This window comes from Cryptomeria japonica, chromosome 11 (genome assembly GCF_030272615.1).
Source record: "Cryptomeria japonica chromosome 11, Sugi_1.0, whole genome shotgun sequence".
Classification (NCBI taxonomy): Eukaryota; Viridiplantae; Streptophyta; class Pinopsida; order Cupressales; family Cupressaceae; genus Cryptomeria; species Cryptomeria japonica.
The window spans coordinates 114,314,704-114,335,853 of NC_081415.1; positions in this window are offsets into that span (position 1 = coordinate 114,314,704).

The following is a 21,150-nucleotide window of genomic DNA, read 5'->3' on the forward strand; positions in this document are numbered from 1 at the left end:
TTGAACTGTGATTTTCAATGAAAAATGAGTTTGAATCATCCAAAAAAATAATGTAAATTGATAACCTAGACCAATGGTACTATACAAAGCTTGGTTAGGCATTAAAAATTTGAAACCATATAAGATGTAAAAAAACTATAATGCTTAATTGAAGTAGCAACCAAGGTTTAACCTGGTGAACAAAAATTTAGATGAAAAAGATATATAATTTGTGGTCTTTTGGTATTTGTATGATGATGTGATGAACAGTTATAAATAAATATTTAAAGGAAAATTCTAGTTCCTTTGATGCATCATCACTTGCTAGTCAAATCATTCATATCAACATTGAAATATTTGTATTGTACAATGTACTATTTCATTGTCTTGGGTTATGTTGACATTCCAATAGTTTATGAATGTTTTGACTCAAAAGAATACCAATAAATACTATTAATTGACTTTTTAATAATGTTTTTTTTTTAAATTACTGTCTATTATTGAAAAAATAAAATTCATAATAATTAATTCCAAATCAGACATACAAAAGAATTTATGTAATAGACAAATACTAGTAAGATACGATATTTTTTTATAATGCACAAAAATATTATAATATATAATTGGATATTGATTTTTAACATGAAATTCGTGATTGGTTATGTACATTTTAAAGGCTGCCTAATTTACATGCCATTCACACATACGTGATGAATTACTGGAACGAAGGCCAATTTGAACACAAGAATTTGTTCATGGAGTGGTACAAAGGCACAGGGATGTTTCTCTGCAACCAAATGCTCGAAACTGGTCGTTGTCATCGTTTCAGTCACCATAGTTTAATCGTGTCATTTGCATGGAATTTTTGTAAGTACACATGCATTTAGCACTGTTCATGAATGAAACCAACTATTTATCCACAGGTTCCATTGGAGAACTAGCCGTGAGCGGAGGCTTTATTGTTGGGATTTGTTGATGGTGAAGCACAACCGTTATTCTGCATTTCCAGGCGCAGAGATATGTGCAAATATTACTGTTTTCAAAAGTACAACTAAAAATACAGTACTTCTCAACTCAGAAAAGGAAAAATGTGAAGAATTTGTTGCATTTGGTGGTAAACTTATTATAAAGTAGTGATAAATTCTGTCTCTAAGGCGTGATGAGGATAAAGTTAGTAGAGGTAATAGTAAGGTATTGGAGTTATTATAAAAAATGAGTTCTCAAGCATATCAAAATATCAAAAACCGTTTCTAGCTGTTTAGGTCCCACGTAAAGCGTTGGCTCTTTATCTCAGTCTTAACTTCCACATGATTATCCGTATGGGTCCAACAGGTGCAGAACACACGGACGAGAAAGTCCGAGATGAACTTCTAACGCCAGAACTGTGGTTCTCTCTTAACAGAGAAATATTAAAATCCGTTTCTTAGATCAATTCCAGAACAAAGTGAAGCCACTGTTCAATCTCTCATTTAGTTTCTTTTATCTCTATTTAAATGTTTTATTCATGTTGATTGTGCTATTATTTGTAATGAGAAAGGTTTTTAGGTGGTGCTATATACAATTGTTTACCCTTATTAAATTTAATAAAAAACTAAACGTTCAGTTTATTTTTGTTTAATATTATGTAATTTGAATGAAAATTGTGAGGATGCAATTTCATATTTTCATGTTATAAAATTATCTTATTTACACAAAAAAAAAATATTTGATTTCAATTTTAACATTTTCCTAACTTTTTATAGTTCTAGTATTTTAGAATATCTATTTTAAAAAATAAATTGGTGTACTTTTTATATTATTAAGTTTTCTTAAAAATAAAATCTTTGTTATTTATTAGAAATAAATTCTAATATTATAGATGCTTTTTTTTATTCTTTCTCTTTTTCACTTCAATATCAATTGTTTTAAAAAAGTAACAAGATTCTATAAACATATCTTTTTTATGTAATAGATTAAGGTTTGGCTTGAGTTTAATGTTTTATAAACATCATATTGTTTTAATATTGTTAAGTTGTTTTTAAACACTTAATATTTGGATTATAATTGTGTAATAAAAAAAGGTTAAAACACATGATTATATTATTTTTAAAAAGGGCATTTGAATCTTGATCGAAAGAACAACCACTAGAATTTCCAATAATCTCTAATAGCCTCTATTACATCTAGAGACGGAAGCAATTTGTGGTTCTATCCATCACAATCAATTTCAGATTTCATTGTTGGGTTCCTCTTTGTATCTCCATCTTGGATATGCCATCCTATTTCAAATTTTCATATTCTATCTACTACATACTATTAGATTTAGTCATTACCATTATTCACACACACTTCACTATCTTAATCTTTCACAACAATAAAATATAATCCTATACCATCTAACTCTCCCTTGATGATATTGCCTAGGCCTATTTATGTTCCAATGCTATTGGATAAATTTATAGCCTAGAGATCCATTCCCCCTCCCCTCCCCATTTTAGTATGGCCAATAAAAGTTCAAATAAGGGATCAAGGCACCAAAAGAAACAAAGTTTAAATACCAATCGAAAGTCAATAAAATTAGGGGCATCATGAAAACAAAATAAACAAATGATAACTCTTAGAGAATTCAATTACAAACCACTAAGAATATATAATATCTCACGAAAAAAAGAGAGAAATCAATTAAACTAAAGTGATTACATCTGTAAAAACAACTATATTTGAATGGCAATCTCACTTGGAACAGTCAACAAACTAGATCATGTGCACATTTGATTCATTTAATCCTTTCAAATTTAATAATGATTGAATTCATGACAAAGTAATTTAGGTTAAAAAACACAAGTAGTGCATGCACATTGCATGTATTGCTCTATTGCCGCTTCAACATCTATAGTCTTATTAGAGATATTGCTAGTCTCATCAAAGCATAGCTTGATTGCTAGGAAGACATTCATATCCTCATTAGAGATGCTTGACTCAAGAAAAGGGTTTATTAGTTTTTGTTTTTTTTGTGTGTTTCAATTCTTAGTCTTTATCAATATTTTTTTTGTTGATTTTTCTTCTTCCTCTTTAAGTAAAAACTATTGGGATCTAAATTGTAGATTATAATTGTAATGGAGGGAAATTTTTTAGCAAATAAGAACCCTAATTACCTAGATCCATAATGACTCATCCCAAAATTATAAAATATACATGTTGTTGAGTGTTTCTATTTAATAGAATAATTATATATATTTATAAAATTGTTAAATTGAAAATAAATTTAGCATATTTATGATTTTATTAGCACTTTCCTTTAGGCTAGTACTATTGTAATCGGTTGGGCCAAATTTCCATTAACATGTTATTATTCAATTGCTTTTCACCAATTATATCTATGAATTTGTTCTTTCTATTTTATTTTTATTAATTTTTTATATACTATATTACTTAATGCACACATACACTTATTGACTTTCACTTGTTAGAGTTAAATTTAGCATTATCAATTTTCTTATCAAGAAAGAATCTCAACATTGAATAGATTAAATTCTGTAATATTATTTTAAATGTAGATAAATGTTATTTTTATTTTATTTATATAATAACCAAATATTTTTAAAAAAAATCTTTCTCAAATATTTTTAAATTTTTTTTAATTTAAATTATTGTATGAGTTATTACATGTACCATGTTAGATTCATGACAAGAAATATTTTTTTTATTTTTTGTTATTATCTATGTTATGTTATCTTTAAATTGCAAGTGAGTAATTAATTATTTTATTTTTTATTTTAAATATTTTATTAATACTTTTAATTGAATAGTTATTTTATTTTGTAATAGTAATATAATAAATATTTTTCTTATGTCTAGATTCAACCCCAATATTTATTAAGTTAGTATTAATATTTTAATTTAAACCCTATTCATAACTCTATATCAAATCATAACCTTAATATTTAAAAAAAAAACTAAATTTGAGCCATAATCCTATTTGAACATTAAACTAGATTAAACACCAATGCTAAAAAAATTGAACCTTAACCCTAATCACAACCCTAAACCATATGAAACCATAACCCTAACCTTAAACTAAAATGAATCCTTACCCTAACTCTAAACCAAATGTAATCCTAACCCTTAAACAAATTAAAAATCCTAAAACTAACACTAAAATAGATTAAATCCTATTCCAAATATTGAATTCTAACCCCAAAAAAGATTAAACCCTAATCCTAAACCTAATTGAATATTCTACCAAATTAAATTATAAAATATCATAATAAGTATAAGTTTTTATACCTGAAATTAAAGTGAATCAAATTATTAATATACTTTTTATAATAACTTAAATTTAAACAAATCAAATTATTAAAATAAATTAATTTAACAACTCAATAATTTAATCAAATAAATTAAAGTGAACTAAATTAAATAAATTAAATTAAATTAAATTAAACTAAACTAAATTAATTAACTTAAATTACATAAATTATAATATTTTAATACTATTATATTATATAAATAGTAAACTTAATTTAATATTTTATTCTAAATCAAATTGAATGCTAAACCTTAACCTAATTTAAGACTAAACCAAACTTAACACTAAAAAAAACCAAATTGAGCCATAAACAAACTCATAACAAAATTTAAAACTCTAACGTTGCACCAAATTAAACCCCAACCGTTAACCATATAATTTATCTTTAATTTAAACAATTTGACTGTGATAATTTATCTTAAATTTTGACAATTTGACTCTAAGCTAAATTGTACCATAGTATTAACACTATACCAGTTAAATTCTAACCATAAACTAAATTTGACTTTAACCCTAAAAATAACCTTAACCATGATAGAACAATAAACTCAATTCAATTGTAAACAAATTCTACCCTAAACCAAACTCAAGCTTCAACCTATATAAAATTGACCCTAAACCCTAAATCAAATCTAACTATTAACCAAATTAAATATTAGCCCTTATCCTAACTAAACACTAAAAATAACCTTAACCATGATAGAACAATAAACTCAATTCAATTGTAAACAAATTCTACCCTAAACCAAACTCAAGCTTCAACCTATATAAAATTGACCCTAAACCCTAAATCAAATCTAACTATTAACCAAATTAAATATTAGCCCTTATCCTAACTAAACACTAAACTAGATTGAACCTTAATCTTAAATAAATACTAAACTAGAGTGAACCCTTATCCTATATGAACACTAAATTAGATTGAACTGTAGCACTAAATAAAATTGTACCCTAACCTTCATACTAAATCAAAGTGAGCACTAACCTTGAACCCTTACATTAATCATATTAAATTTAGGGTTATAATTTAACAATAGTTACTATTATATTAATAGTAAAGTATTGGTAAAATTAGGATTAAAATTTAATAATGGCTACATTTCAATTTTAATTTTGATTTAGCTTTAATTTTTTATATATTTTAAGATAATTTAATTAAATTTAAAATATCTTAATTATAAAACAATTTATTTTTTAAATTTTATTTAAATAGTTATTTAAAAATAAATTATTAAACTTATAAATATAGTGGTTGTCTTGTCGGTGACTTTATCCGACCACTTTCCTATCTTAGCTATCATCAATACAAGGAACTCTATCTCCAACAACAATCCCTGCAATAAGAAATTTATCCTCAATACGTCCCTGTTGAATGATAACGATGTGCTAATTGCCATCAAGATGTTTAGACTCTTCAACATACACACTCAACATCAACAAACCCACACCCTCAGATGGAATACAAACATCTCTTCTTGGTAGAAAATACTCCAAACTATTGGCTAGAAGAAAGCCAAGGACTTCAGATCTCTTGAAAAAATTCTCACTAATCGACTCCACTCTTTGGAATGTGAAATACAACTACAACCTTCCTTCTCTACCTTGGTGGAATGGGTCTCTCAAGCTAGCAACATTCTTAGGAAACATCAACAGATCAAAATCAGAGGTGCCTTCATTAGAGCCCATAACCACTGGCTCCAAAGTCTTTTTTAACCTTCTTAAACAAAAACAAAATAGAGAAAAAATTGACAGAATCATAGTTGAGGATAAGGAACTCCTGAATATCAATGACTTCAAAGATGCTTTTGAAATGTTTTATAAGATTCTCTTTACCTTGGAGGATAATGAAGCATCGAAAGATGCTAGAAATAGATGTAGTAACATTATACCAAAAAGGATATCTGAGAATGAAGCTCTCCTGCTCAACACAAAAATCTTTATGATAGAAATTGCTAATAACATTAAGGCTCTCAAGGATAATAAGGCCCCAGGCCCAGATGGACTCCCTCTTGAGTTCTACAAAACCAATATTGAATGGGTCACCAAAGACCTCTATGACATATACACTGAAGCACTTGATAATGGCACCCTCGAGGAGTCCATCAATAGGGGCATTATTAAACTTATCCCAAAAGATGGGGATAAATCTCTTATGAAAAACTGGAGGCCAATTACCCTCCTGAACATCTCCTACAAAATATTGGCCAAAGCCCTAGCTTCTCACCCTGAGAAAATTCTTTCCAAGTTCATCTTCTCTACCCAAACTCGATTCATTAAAGGTAGGTATATCTTGGAAAACCTTATCACTAGTTGGGAATCTATGGAATGGGCCAAGACCTCAAATCAAGATACTGCCATGTTCCTTGTGGATATTGAGAAAGCATATGATAGGGTGGAATGGGACTTCATCCTCATGATGCTAAAAGCCTTTGGCTTCCCTAATGAGTTCTATAAATATGTTCAAATCTTCCTCAAAGATGCTTCTGCCCTGATTGAAATTAATGGAACTCTCTCTCAGCCTATACATCTTTATAGATCCATTAGGCAAGGCTGCCCTCTTTCCCCTACTCTGTTTGTCATTTCCTCGGATGCCCTATTCTACCTCCTAAGAGATAACACCCTGTCCCCTAGGGTTCATGGTATTAAGCTACCGGATGACTCTAAATTTCTCAACATTCAATTTGTTGATGATACCTCACTCTTCCTGAGCTCCTTAGGCATAACATTAACTCCATTAATCAAAAACTTGCAACCTTTGGTAAATCCTCTAGTGCTTGTATCTCCAAGTCCAAATCTATTCTTCTTGGATGGAAAGAGGAACCCCCAGACTGGCTTTAGCAATATGGATACTCATGGGGAGGACCCAATAAAATAGTCAGATACCTTGGTATCCCTTTTTCTGTTTCTCCCTCTCTCAAAGACATGTGGCTTTGGGTCAAAGAAAAGATTGATAAAAAAATTAACAAATGGAACAATAGGGTTTTATCCCTAGCTGGTAGGATCCAAGTTTGCCAGGAAATCCTTTCTTCCTATAGTATATAGTACTCTTTTGTCTAGATGTTCAGTAACTACCAAATCTTTTAAATCCAAAAATCTATCAGATGATTCCTATGGTTTGATGGCAGGGGTAAATGGAAGGCCCATGCGATCAAATGGTCCTGGTGCCACTTAGACAAGAAACTTGGTGGGTTGGGTCTTAAGGACCTCAGAACGGAAGGAATCTCACTTACTACCAAATGGATATTTCAAGCTTTAGAAGGACAAGAACCCTGCAAGATTCTTATCAGACATAACATACAAAATGGGGTCCCCAAATCTGCCAAATTCTGGAAAACCCTCCCCTTTAGCGATCTTGTTCCAGGTAGTTTCTCTGTGTCTGTCCAAGGAACCTGGGTGTTTAAGTCCATCTGGAAAGCTTGGGAGAATGTGCGTAAACTTATTGTCAACTCTAATATTGACTCTAATAACACTCTCCATGGGGAGAGGTCAATATGGTGGAATCTCTACCATAACTCTAAACCCCTTGCCTTAACCCAATGATGTTGTGCCAAGTCCTTGTATAATAAGGGTATTAAGTATATTACGGACATCTTGGAACATGATAATCTCATCAGTTGGGAGCATCTTAGCAATGGGTATGACCTCCCTGCCTCGCATAAGAGAACCTATAATATGATTAAAAATGCCTGTTTCTTTAAATCTTCCTAGGAACACTAATGTAGATGCCCATAAATACCTCTCATTACTATGGAAATATGGCTCCCTCCTTTCCAAGATCAAAGCCAAGTCTATCTACAAACTGCTCAATCATGACACCATGGTGATCAACCATATCAACTCCCTTTGTTATGTTGACCTTAATACCTCTACCTGGCAAAATTTGTTTGAGAAAATATGGAAGTCTCCCATCCCCCCTAAGATCAAATGTTTTAGGTGGCAACTAATGTTGAATAAACTACCTATTAATATTAACTCTGCTACTTTTGAACTTTGTGCTATCTATAGGAAGCATGAAACTGCTCGACACATCTTTTTGGACTGCACTTTTGCTAGAAAGGTCTGGTTGATGTTTGGAATCTCCATTACTGAACATGTATGTACTCTTGATATTATTACTAGTTTCATTCATGGCCTTAAGAAGGATGCTAACCTATTTTGGCAAATTATCTCCTCTTTCATACTTTGGTTTATTTGGAAATTTCAAAATGAGGAAAAGTTCCAAGGTACTGATAGGTCTCTTACTGGGTTTTTTAAAAAACTCACACGTTATAAAATTGTTGTGCACATATGTTTTTTTATGAATGTCTAGAGAAAGAAATTGTTGTATTTCCTCAGGGATGGCCATGCAACCATGTTCATTTATGAGATGAAGGATGATTTTGAATGGGCAAGGCTTGCGGAAAATTAGACTGCCTTCGATGATGTACTGAAGAAGCTGATCAAGGAACTTGTGGATAAGAGAGGGCCCTACTTTTACAAGCTCAAGATGTTCACCCAGATCCTGAATCAGAAGAAGGTGGTGTGGATGGAAGGCCCACAAGGTTGGACCACTTTGTTGGAAAATCAAGATGAGATTCTGCAATAGGTGTTTACTTAATATTTAGTATTTGTTATGGATGAATGTATATATTTTCCCTTGTGACTCCTTTTGATAGATAGACGACTGTATATGTTCAGTCAGGTAGACTTTACTACTTGATGGTTGAGGCCCTGCCTCCCATGCTCCTTTTTGTATAGACTTTCCATATTTTTGGTCTCTCGATTTTTAATACAAAAAAAAAACTTATAAATATAAGTTTAACTATTTAAATTTCTTTTTTTTGTCATTGCGGATGCTACATTAAGTACTCGCCACTACGTGACACTTGTTTAATTTAAATTTTATCTATATAAACTAAAATTAAAAATGTGAAATTTAATCCTAAACATGTTCTATAGAGTGGTCGAGAAACACATTGTTTGAGGGAAAAACTTCATAATAAAAATTTTATTTTTTAAGAAAGGGTTGATATATAGGTTCAATAGATTCTAGCCCTAGTATTGATTAGAATGTGAAGATTTAACCTTTTACAAAGGGCTTGTTTGTTGTTTATTTCAATATTGCTTCTATTTAATATGACATTATTAACAATTTGTCATATGTTAGGGGTGAATACATCTTCCTTATTAAGCTTTGGGTAGACCATTTTATCTTCAGACCAAGTATTTCAACCAACCTATAGTCTCCCATTTCATTTTTCATTTAATTCTTATTACATGCTGAATGGTAATTATTAGGATATTTTATTATGGTATATATTGATATTGCCATATTATCATAGTACACATGCTCATATTCTAGTGGAACCAGAGTTGTCTTCTCTTATCTAAAAGGATGGTATTTTATAGGTTGGTTATAATTTGTCCTCCTCCACTTTGGATTATGTTCTACATATAATTTTTTTTTTGGTAATTATTTTCTATAGGTCACATGGTTTTGGATTACCCCTTCTTGAATGTTTATCATCCTCCTCCTAGTGAAATTGGTGAGGTTGAAATTATTATAGGCTCCTATTTCTCTTATTTTTCATCAAAAGTTTGTTCTCAATCTACCCATCCAGCCATTCAGCTACTCCGAGTGACCCTCATATATATTTCCTAATTTCTTGTCAATAGTGAAAATATCTAATTTTTTAATCCTCTAACTAATTGTCTCCTTTTAGTTCCAATGAAATGGGTTCTCGTCTTTACTCCTTTATTTGGTGATGATGTTTATATATTTTCTTGGATTGTTGCATTAGATGTGGGAAGAAAGAGATTTTTGAGAATGTATCACAATTACTTGCCAAATTTAATGATTGTCTCTTATCTAGGTGTAGTCATACAATTCATTACTTGTGTTCATGTTGGTTATTATTAACCAACTAATTTATGAAAGGGATTCATCACTTTTTTAATTGTGTTGTTGATCTAATTTATTTAGATGCTATTAATTTTTTGGGGTTTGCCTTTAAGTAGTTTTGTAACTGGCTAGGGCCATTGTTTAAATTATAATTTTTGAATAAAAATGCATAAATTGAAAAATAAGATATATCATCACAAGGACAAAACCTAAAACCAAACAGTACTATATGAAACTCAAAAAAACAAATATGTAAAATAATATTTTTTATAAAACCAATCACATAATATACACTTGAATACCGATGAAAAAATATTTCAACATTTTTATTTTTCTTCTTTTTTAAGGTGCTTGACAAGGTTATTTGGATTATTTTAGTATAGAGGCAATAACTGGATCCTTGAAATTGAATATTTGGACAATATTTGGAATTGGTTCACATTTTGGAATGTCATCTAACCAGATAAAAATTAGAAGCAACTCATAATTATAATATAATAATAAAAATATAAATTAAAGTAAAACAAGGATAAGGGTGGAGAAATAAAATGAGTTATGATATCCTAGCTACAAGTTCAAATGCAATGATCTAATAGAATGTTTTTCCTAGAACTCTTTTCTTCTCCTTATACATAAGAAAGCTACAATAAAAATCAATAGATATCATTAGATTTCCATAGGTATCAATTAGAAACTAAAATCCACTTTAAAAATGAAACACAAAAAGATTTGTAAGGTTTATAGGATTTATTAAAATATGAAAAATAGAAAAGTGAAATCAATATGCATGCTCTTTTTTTGGTCTGTTCTATTAAAATTAGCATAAACAAGAGTTATTGCTAGGATCAAAATTATTATATGACAATAGAAAAATAATAGAATGAACTATAAATTTATATATTTAATATTAATGAGATAAGATCAAAAATAGTCGCATACTAATGTACAAGCTTATTGGATACATGCATTAAGGAGATATATAAAAAAATGAAGTTTGTCTTAACTCTTAATATTTTAGTCATGAGTTGAGTAAATATAGTCTAATTAAGAAGTGAAGAATTAAATAACCAAAATTGAACAAGAATTGATACATGTGTAGGATAACTAGTATTAATCATGATTGAATATAATCTAGTGATGACACTTATGTACATCAAGTCAAGGTATACCAATGTCATTATTGTCTACTTAGATGATAATAAATAATTATCCCAGTTGCTTTAAATAATCTTATGAAATAGATGCTTAATATTGCGCTTAGGATAGACTATATCCAAGTTAAATAAAATATTACAATAACACCCCAATAAGTTCAACTTAGAAGAAGACATAAATAAGAAATGGGTGGACTTGTAGCTAAGTAGTTTTGTGTACCCATGTATAATGATAGAAAACAACAAAATAAGATAAAGATATTAAAATAATAAGAAAAAATTAATCCCTAAGAGAGAAACCAAATGTGATATCTTAAACTATGTTTCCCCTTTCACTAGATGTTAAATTCAGACAGATAGCAAGCTAAAGAATTTTCATGCACATTGAACCTATAGTGACATAAATTGTAACCTCTTACAATTTCATACTCCTATTTGGGTCATTTCTTTAGTGTCTTATTTTCAGTCTTTTGAGCCTATTTTAGCTTGATTTCATCTAAACTATGATTATATGCTAATAAGGTTACTAGATCCTTGTCATGCCCACTTTTTACCCAAGTGAATATAACACAAAACTAACAATTGGTTTTTTAACTTCAAACTCAATAACACATAAATTTCTATAAATATGCAATGTCTTTAAAGTGAATATACTTAACAGTCACATCAAAAATTAAATAAATAAATGAAACCTTACTATTTTGCAATTTATTATTTAAAGTACCAACATAATGCATTTGTACAACTACAAGTAGTAGTAAAATATAACTAGTATCCATACAAACCAAGATTAAATATTAAACATTAACATAATGCATCTTTGAGTTGCAAATAAATTCACCTTCTTCATACTTAAGATGCTCTTGTAGTCCATTGTTATGTATTTTCTTTTCTTTCCACACCTCCACCCACAAACTATCTACTTTTCTAAATATCCAACACAAGGTCAAAGGATTATTAGACACATTATCATCATGACAAATCATATTGTTACTTTTGATTGGATCAATCATACAATAGTCAACAATGAAATTTGTAGATGAGAACAAGGAATCCATATTAATAGGAAGGTATGTTTAGTTGAAGCAAAATTCACAAGGATAAGACCTAAGGGTTGTTAGGAAAATGGTGTCTCAACCTTGCATTTACATAAGGTTACCATTTATAGTACATTTTTATTTGAGCATGAAATCATGCGAAATTCTTCTTGAAGCTTCTGATTAGCTAGATAAGCATTCCGATAAAGTTATGTCACAAGATCATAGATAGTTTTGAAGATATTAATTTTTTTGTTTTGGAGGGCTCTAATGAAAGGTTTGAATTTAATTTTGAGTACTTTAGAGGCATTTAAATTCCCTACAAAGTGGGTGTAAGTAGTTTATTTTCTTGCAACATAATAGAGCACTTCGTGAGCTTTCCAACACTTCAAACGATTTGTTAATTAGACACACGGTTCACAAGTTATGGCTCCTGAAGTTTGTACTCCTAAAATAAGAAATATAATTTGTATCGGACACATAAATGATTTGTAAAAGGGAGGGGCACATGTTGATGTGCATTATAAAATGTCATAGGGAATCAAAAGGGAGATAAGGTTGACTGCACCTTATTGGGGGGTTTAGCCCATGGTTTTGTAATACCATTTGGTGATTTCTTGTATGTATCTCCTATATATGAGGTGTGTGAGATAGAAGTTATGTGTAAGATTCTTATGGATATTGAGTTACATTAGAATCTCTAATTAGTGTTACTCCTACAAAGAGCTTGCGAGTTGCAAGTATATTGTAATATGTTTTGATTGCTAAATAGTATATTGGGTGGCTTTCGGAGTGTGGGGTTTTTCTCTCGAAAGGGTTTTCCCCACGTAAATCACTGTCACATGGTTTGAATGTTATTATATTTTGTAACTATTGTAAATATATATAAAAAAAATTGCATTACCCTCCTCTCAAGGTTAGTGTAGGAAGTTGTTCTGATACTTAACTTCCTTACAACTGGTATCAAAGCTTGATCACCTTTAGTTTTAGTTGTGTGTTCTTGAGTTTTCTTAACTAATCCATATTTGAGTGGGAGCTTGTGAAAAAGACACTTTTTGATCTTGTTGCAGGAATTTTTAGATGGCAAGTTTGTAAGGGAAAATAGAGGTGGAGAAAATTAATTGAACAAATTTTGAGATGTGTAAATATGGAAGATCTACTAATAATAGATTGAGATCTATGCGATGTTGTTGATGCAAATTCCCAAAGGCCCTCGGATCCTACTGTGGTGGCTTAGTATGATGTTATGGACCCAAAATCCAAGGGTCTAATCAGACTATGCCTGGCAAACTTTGTTCTGATCAATGTCCATGAAGAAAACACTGCAAAGAAACTATGGGATAAGCTTGGTGAAATGTATCAAGCAAAATATTTATTAAATCAAATTTTCTTGAGGAAGAAGTTATATTCCCTAAAGATGGAAGAGGGTGGACGAGTTGCAGACCACTTGGAAGCATTCAATATGTTGGTGGCTCAATTAGTATATGTTAGTATTAAGATGAACAAAGAGGAGAAATGTCAGATCTTGCTTTGTCCTTTGCTTGATTCATGGTATTCTCTTATTATGGCTATCAGTAGTACTTTTGTTGTTTTGAAGTTTGAAGATGTGGTGGGTGCCCTACTTTGCGAAGAAATGCAAAGGAAGCTATCCAACAGTTCAAAGGAAGACTTGACTGTTCATGGAAGACCTACGGAGAAAGGCACGAAGAATGAGAAGCATGATAAGTTCAAATCAAAAGGGAGATCAAAATCTCCTGTAAAGTCCATAGTCAGTTGCTGGAATTATGGTAAACAAGGTCACATCTATAAGGACTGAAAAGAAGAAAATAAGAAGAAAAAGAAGAAAATAAGAAGAAAACGAAGAAGATTGATTATGATTTTGAGTTCGAGAAGGAAGATGGTGATGCATTCATTGCGGCTGTGACGACTCATGCAGGTAATGATGCCTGGTTAATTGACTCAAGTGCATCTTTTCATATGACTACTAATAGGGATTTTTTTTTTTGAATATGAATAATTTAATGGAGGTAAGGTTTACTTGGGTGATGATTCACTTTTAGACATTTTTGGTTGAGGTAAAGTTAGAATCAAGTTTTTTGATGGTAGAATAAAAAGGATTAATGGTGTCTTACACATCCTTGGTTTAAAACAAAATCTGTTATCTATGAGAAAATTGATAGATGCAAGTGTGCAGGTAGTCTTTTCTGAAGTAGGATGTAAGATGATTAACAGTGCTATGGTAATTTCTAGAGGTGTCAGGTTCGACACTTTGTGTAAGCTAGGCACATAAACTATTGAGTGTAAAAAGAACTTCTGTAAAAAGTAAATATGTGGAATATTTAACGGTTTCACCTTCAGTAGATGGAAATGGCTTTTGGGTACCTAAGGGTGCTCTTTCTTATGAAGAAAATTTACCTAGAGAGAAGACTATATTATGGTACCAAAGGCTTAGCGACATTGGATAAAAGGGTCTAAGGACCTTGAAAAATAAAAGCCTTGTTAAAGGTTTGAATGATTGTAATCTTGAATTTGATTTATATGAGAGTTGCATTTATAGAAAACAAAACTACATTCAGTTTTATTCGAGTTCTCATAAAACTTGTGGTGTTTTACATCTTATCCATTCTGATGTGTTTGGTCCTATAGACGTTCCTTCAATTGGAAAATCCACATATTATGCTTCATTTATTGATGATTTTAGTAGAAGGACATGGGTATATTTTCTAAAGAGCAAATCTAAATTTTTCAGTTTATTTAAAGAATTTAAAGAAATGGTTAAGGTGCAAACTGGAAAGAAAATTAAATTTTTGAGGACTGATAATGGCAGTGAACTTTTCTCTAATGATTTTTATAGATTATGTAAAGATTGTGGGATTAACATATAGAAGAAAACATCGTATTATCTCTAGAAAACTGGAGTTGCAGGAAGAATGAATAGGAAACTGATGGAGAAGGCTAGGAGTATGCTAAGTGGTGCTAGTCTACAACAAAAGTTTTGAGCTAAAGCATTGCCATTTCTTGCTACTTTATTAACAGGTCTCCTACATCAACTCTTGTTGATAAAATGCCTATGGAAACATGGTCGGGTCACAAGCATTCATTAAGAAATCTTAGATTTTTTGGGTGTGAGGCATATGCAAATGTGCCAAAGGAGAAGCGGACAAAGTTGGATAACAAGGCTGTGAAATGTATCTTCAGCGGGTAAAGTTATGGTGTGAAAGGATACAACCTTTCAGACCCTATTTCACAATAAGTAATTCATAGTAGAAATGTTATTTGTAGAGAAATTAAGTCTTCTTCTATTACATTGCTGCCAGAATAGACTAAAAAGGAAGATGTGATTCAATTTCCTTCTACACCTGAAAGAGTTGAAACAAGACCCCTAGATAGCCAAGAAGTTGAGGAGATCTCATCTAGCTCTGAATCTTCAGAAGAGGAGGAAGAGTCTCTAGTCAGCTTGTTTGAAGGTCTACAAGATGAAGACAACCACCAAAAAGGTATTCACCAGATGATTGGAGATGTATTTTTTGTTTGAATACTAATACGAATGAACCAAAATCTGTAGAAGGGGCATTAGGTATGAATAATGTAGAAAAGATTGTTATGGAAAAAGAAATGACAGCTTTGAAAAAGAATGATACATGGGATCTTGTACCATTGCCTAAAGGACGAAATCTTGTTGGTTGCAAATGGGTGTTCAAGAAAAATATTGGTTCAGATGGAAACATTGAGAAGTATAAAGCAAGGTTGGTTGCAAAAGGTTACTCTCAGGTTGAGGGTGTTGATTATGGTGAGATATTTTTTCCTGTTGCCAAAATGACATCCATTAGATTTTTTCTTTCTATTGCTACTACTTATGAATTAGAAGTTGAGCAAATGGATGTGAAAAATGCTTTCCTTCATGGTGATTTGGAGGAGGATATTTAAATGACACAACCAGAGCACTATGTGGTGAAAGGTAAAAGCAATTTGGTCAGTAAATTAAAAAAAACCCTTTATGGCCTCAAACAGAGTCCTAGGATGTGGTACCAAAAATTTGATACATATATTTTGTTTGGGATTTGAGTGTTCTAAATCAGATCATTTTGCTTATTATAAAACTGATGGTGATCATTTCTTGTACATTACATTGTATGTTGATGATATGTTATTCATTGGTAAAGGGAAAGGTATGATTTCGGAACTAAAGTCTCAACTAGCCGCTAAATGTGAAATGAAAGATTTTGGTGCAGCGAAACACATTCTTGAGATGAAAATGAAAAGAGATAGAGTGAACAAAAATCTATGGCTAGGCTAGAGTAAGTATGTAAATTCAGTGCTACAGAGGTTCAACATGCACGATTTTAGGCCATTGTGGGTTCCTTTTATAGTTGGAATAAAATTATCTACTGCATATTGTCCTACATCCCCATCGAAGATGGAAGGCATGAGAAAAGTGCCTTACAAAAGTGTAGTTGGAATTTTGATGTATGTTATGGTCTGTACTAGACCAAACATTGCCCAAGCAATGGGAGTTATGTCTAAATATATGTCTAATCCTAGTCGAGTTCATTGGGATGGAGTCAAAAGAGTCTTCAGATATTTGAAGGGTACCTCAGAGTATTCTTTGTGTTATCATGGTAATTCAGTTGGAGACATGATTTCCCTAGATATTCATGGCTATGTGGATTTAGAATCGATAGGGTATATTGATAGTAGAAGATCCACAAATGCTTATGTGTTTACTTTCTTTGGTAGTGCAATTAGCTGGATGAGCAAGCAATAGGTTGTAGTTGCCTTGTCTACTACTGAAGAAGAGTATATGACAGCTACTCATGCTTGTAAAGAAACCATTTGGCTTAAGAGACTGTGTTAAGATATTGGAATAAAACAAGGAGTCGTGACAATTTATTGTGATAGTTAGAGTGCAATATGCCTAGCTAAGAACCCAACATTTCATGCCCAGACCAAGCACATTGATGTTTAGTATCATTTTGTCAGAGATATGGTCGAAGATGGTAGGGTGAAGTTGGTTAAGGTAAAAACTTTGATGAATATTATGGATTATTTAATGAAGGTTGTGAGAATAGATAAGTTTAGATGGTGTTCAGAGTCTATGGGCCTCATGGCCCCTAGCAATTGATCCATTGTGTTGATACTCCCTTTGCTCTTGCAAGGTGTTCGACAAGTGGGATATTTGTTGGGAAAATGGTGTCTCGACCTTGAATTTACATAAGTTTACTATTTTTAATAGGTTTTTAGTTGAGCATGAAATGGTGTAAAATTCTGCCCAAAGCTTTTGGTTGACTAGATAAGCATTCTGGTAAAGTTACATTTCAAGATCACGACTAGTTTTCAAGATATTAAATTTTCCATTTTGGAGGACTCTAATGAAAGTTTTAAGTTTGATTTTGAGGACTTTAGAGGCCCCAAAATGCCCCTAAAAGTGGGCATAAGAAGCATATCTTCTTATTAGGCAATAGATAACTTTGCAAGCTTTCCAACATTTCAAATGGTTCATCAATCGGACACGCGGTTCTGAAAATTTGTTCTCCTGAAATAGGAAATATAATTTGTATCAGACACATAAATGAGTTGTAAAAGGGAGGGACGCATGTTTATGTGTGTTGTAACATGTCATGGGGCATCTAAAAGGGAGATAGGGTCTGGTACACCTTATTGGGTGGTTTTAGCCCATGGTTTTGTAAAACCATTTGATGGTTTCTTGTATTGTATCTCCTATATATGAGTTGCCTGAGATAGAGGTTGTGTGTAAGAGTCTTATGGCTATTGAGTTACCTCTGAATCTCTGATTAGTGGTAGTCCTATGAAGAGCTTGCTCTGCAAGTATATTGTAATCTATTTTGATTGCTGAATAATATATTGGGTGATGTTTAGAGTGTGGGGTTTTTCTCCCGAAAGGATTTTCCCCACGTAAATCATTATATTATGTTTTGAATGTTGTTTAATCTATTTCTATTTTTTGTAAGTCTTGTAAAGATCTGTAAAAGTATTTGCATTACCCTCCTCTCAAAGATAGTGCAGGAAGTTGTTCCACTACTTAACTTCCTTACAAGGGCCAGAGCTAATGTCTTGGGGACTCATCACAAAGGGCCTTGCCTACGTGAAAGTGTAGAGACTTTGTAGTTCATAAAATAATTTAAAACCCATCTATCTAAAAAGCATGAGAGTACGTATGCAACACTTTCGAAGGTCCAATTCCCTAGACTGTATCTTCATTCACTGTCACCCACTTAGGTGAAATAGAGATGAAGTCATAAATTCAACTGATGAATTGACACTCAATTGAGGAACTCAGGATAGAGTACCAGTCCATGCAATTATAAGATTGATACTATTTCAAATATAGGTTATCATTACTAACACATGTATGATAAAAAAAAATAGAAGCAACCCAAGATACATACTTGAAAAGTGTGGACCACCTATAAACATCACATTGCTGACTATCATGTCATATCTTAAGAAGCTCAAACCATAATGCCATGTGTTATGGTCTAGCGATTTCTAAATTTTGCCTTTAAAAATAGCAATTGTATAGGAGAAAGTGTTAGACACAATGCACCACTGAGAGGGGGAGGGGGTGAATCAGTGGTTCTCAAAACTTTTCCTTTTACCAAATCTATGTGAGCATACCAGTTTTATGGATCAAACACAATGCAGACTTACCAGTTAGCGAGGAGACTAGCTTAAATACAAAACACACTCACAAGGGAATATCAAATAACACCAGTATTTATGAGGAAAACCCAATATGGGAAAAACCTTAGTGAGCAATGTTGTTGGAGTCTACTACTCCAAACCAACCTCACAATAAAACATAGTTACAAAGTTTAGGGCACCAACCTAAGGAGCACCAACCCTTGACTTTAGGGCACCAACCCAAGGAGCTACAACCCCTATTAGATTTATGGGCTACAACCCAAAGGAGCACCAACCCCAACACCGAGCTAAAACTTAGTGTTCATAATGCAAACTTCAAATGCATAAGTTGTTATCATGTTACAAGTGAATCTCACAATCTTATCAAATACCTTACTCTATCGGTGAAATACTTTCTCTCCTTTACCGACTCACTCTTCTTCCTGCTCTGCACCTCCTACTTCTCTATTGGATCTACACCTTACTCTCTGCACATCACCAATGTCACACTCTACTGGTTCTCCCTTCCTTCTCTGCAGTCTCCTTCACTCCTACTCTGTCGGTATAAGAACTACTAGTTCTTCCCTCCAACCGGTTGAAAGATTCAACCAGGTTCACTCTCACTCCCACTCTCTTCTTAGATGCTCATTGAGCACTTGGTTGATCTTGTTCTTATTTGCAAAAGTCTTCCACTTCACAACAACACAACATTCTCTAGTTCAGCAGCCCTATTCTTCCTCTTCTGTTGTCTACTTATGGACTGGTTTTCCCTCCAAAAAACCAATTAAAAAACTAGGTAGTTAGGGTTTCCTCACCATCTTCGAGGCAAACCAAATCCAATAAGATCTTGCACGATCTGATCTTTCTGTCATTTGAATGTACAACTCCATCATGGTCTCATCTCCTGGATCTCACCTTCTCTTTCTGGCGACTTTCTTTTTACCCTCATAGCTAATCCCTCGGTCAATCACGAAAGATTTATCATGTTGTTTCCTTCATCGCCTTGATCTTCTCAATTTGTCTTAGCTGACTCATAGTTGTCTTCCAGACCTCAATCCTCAAACCTCTGCAATAACTCTGTGACATGTCCTGTGATTTGGGTGACTTTTCATTAAAGTTGACCAACCCCTCGGCAACCTTGTCAATGTACATTATATCTTTATCCAAACGTGGGTTTGCCATGTTGAGTCCATATCGACTATCTTCCAGCTCGGCACTTCAAGTTAGTCCAAGTAGGATCACGAAACAACCACCCTACCGGTTTCTTACTTCTTTTGATTTTCTAACCCTTCCGATCTCAACCATTCTATCGATTAACCTATCATATTTTCTCTCATCTTGACATGTCGGTGGAACACACTAAGCAGTCTCTGGACTGGTAAATCCAAAGTATGCTCATTCCCACAAATAGGAAATCTTCTACAACTTCACCTTGCTTATATAACCATTGGACTCGTATACCGGTTACAACTCTTGATTGCACCATGTCATCAACCTTCAGAAGACTTCTATCTTCTTTCACTGATGTCAGATTCCTATTTTTACACCTACTCAGCCTTTCTTCCTGATTGATGTTGTTTCTTGCTCTACCAGTTTGTCAATGTGACAAACACTTCAAACTTCCTCTGACTCTTCTCATGATGACTGCATCTTCAACTAGTGGGAGTCCTGTTGTTCTACAACCTCACAACATACCGCTTCATTCTTCTCTTGAAGTGTTGAAGTGATTCAAATAACATTTTGCCTCTTCATCACAAGCAACTGCGTGAAACACTTCTCCATCGCATCACACAAGTCAGGCGCTAACTTGTGTACTGATGACCTCTGAGTTCATCTTCCTTACCTTTACCAGTATTCAGAAACACAAGGTGATATCCAAGATCTCACATCCTATACTCCTTCATAACAATGTTGCACATACATCTCTTCTACCGGTGGTCATCCCATACCGTTTGACATCAATGAAAACACAATGCCAACAAAAAGATCAACACCATTAATAAAAATAGTGTAGCAAGACAAACTAAAAACAATGATAGCCATAATTAAATAAATTAAAATCAAATTGGTTCCAATATAGCATAGCAACAACATAAACTCACATGACAAGGACTATTAAATAGGAATCCTTAATAATATTTAATGAACTTGTATAACTATCCTCCCTTC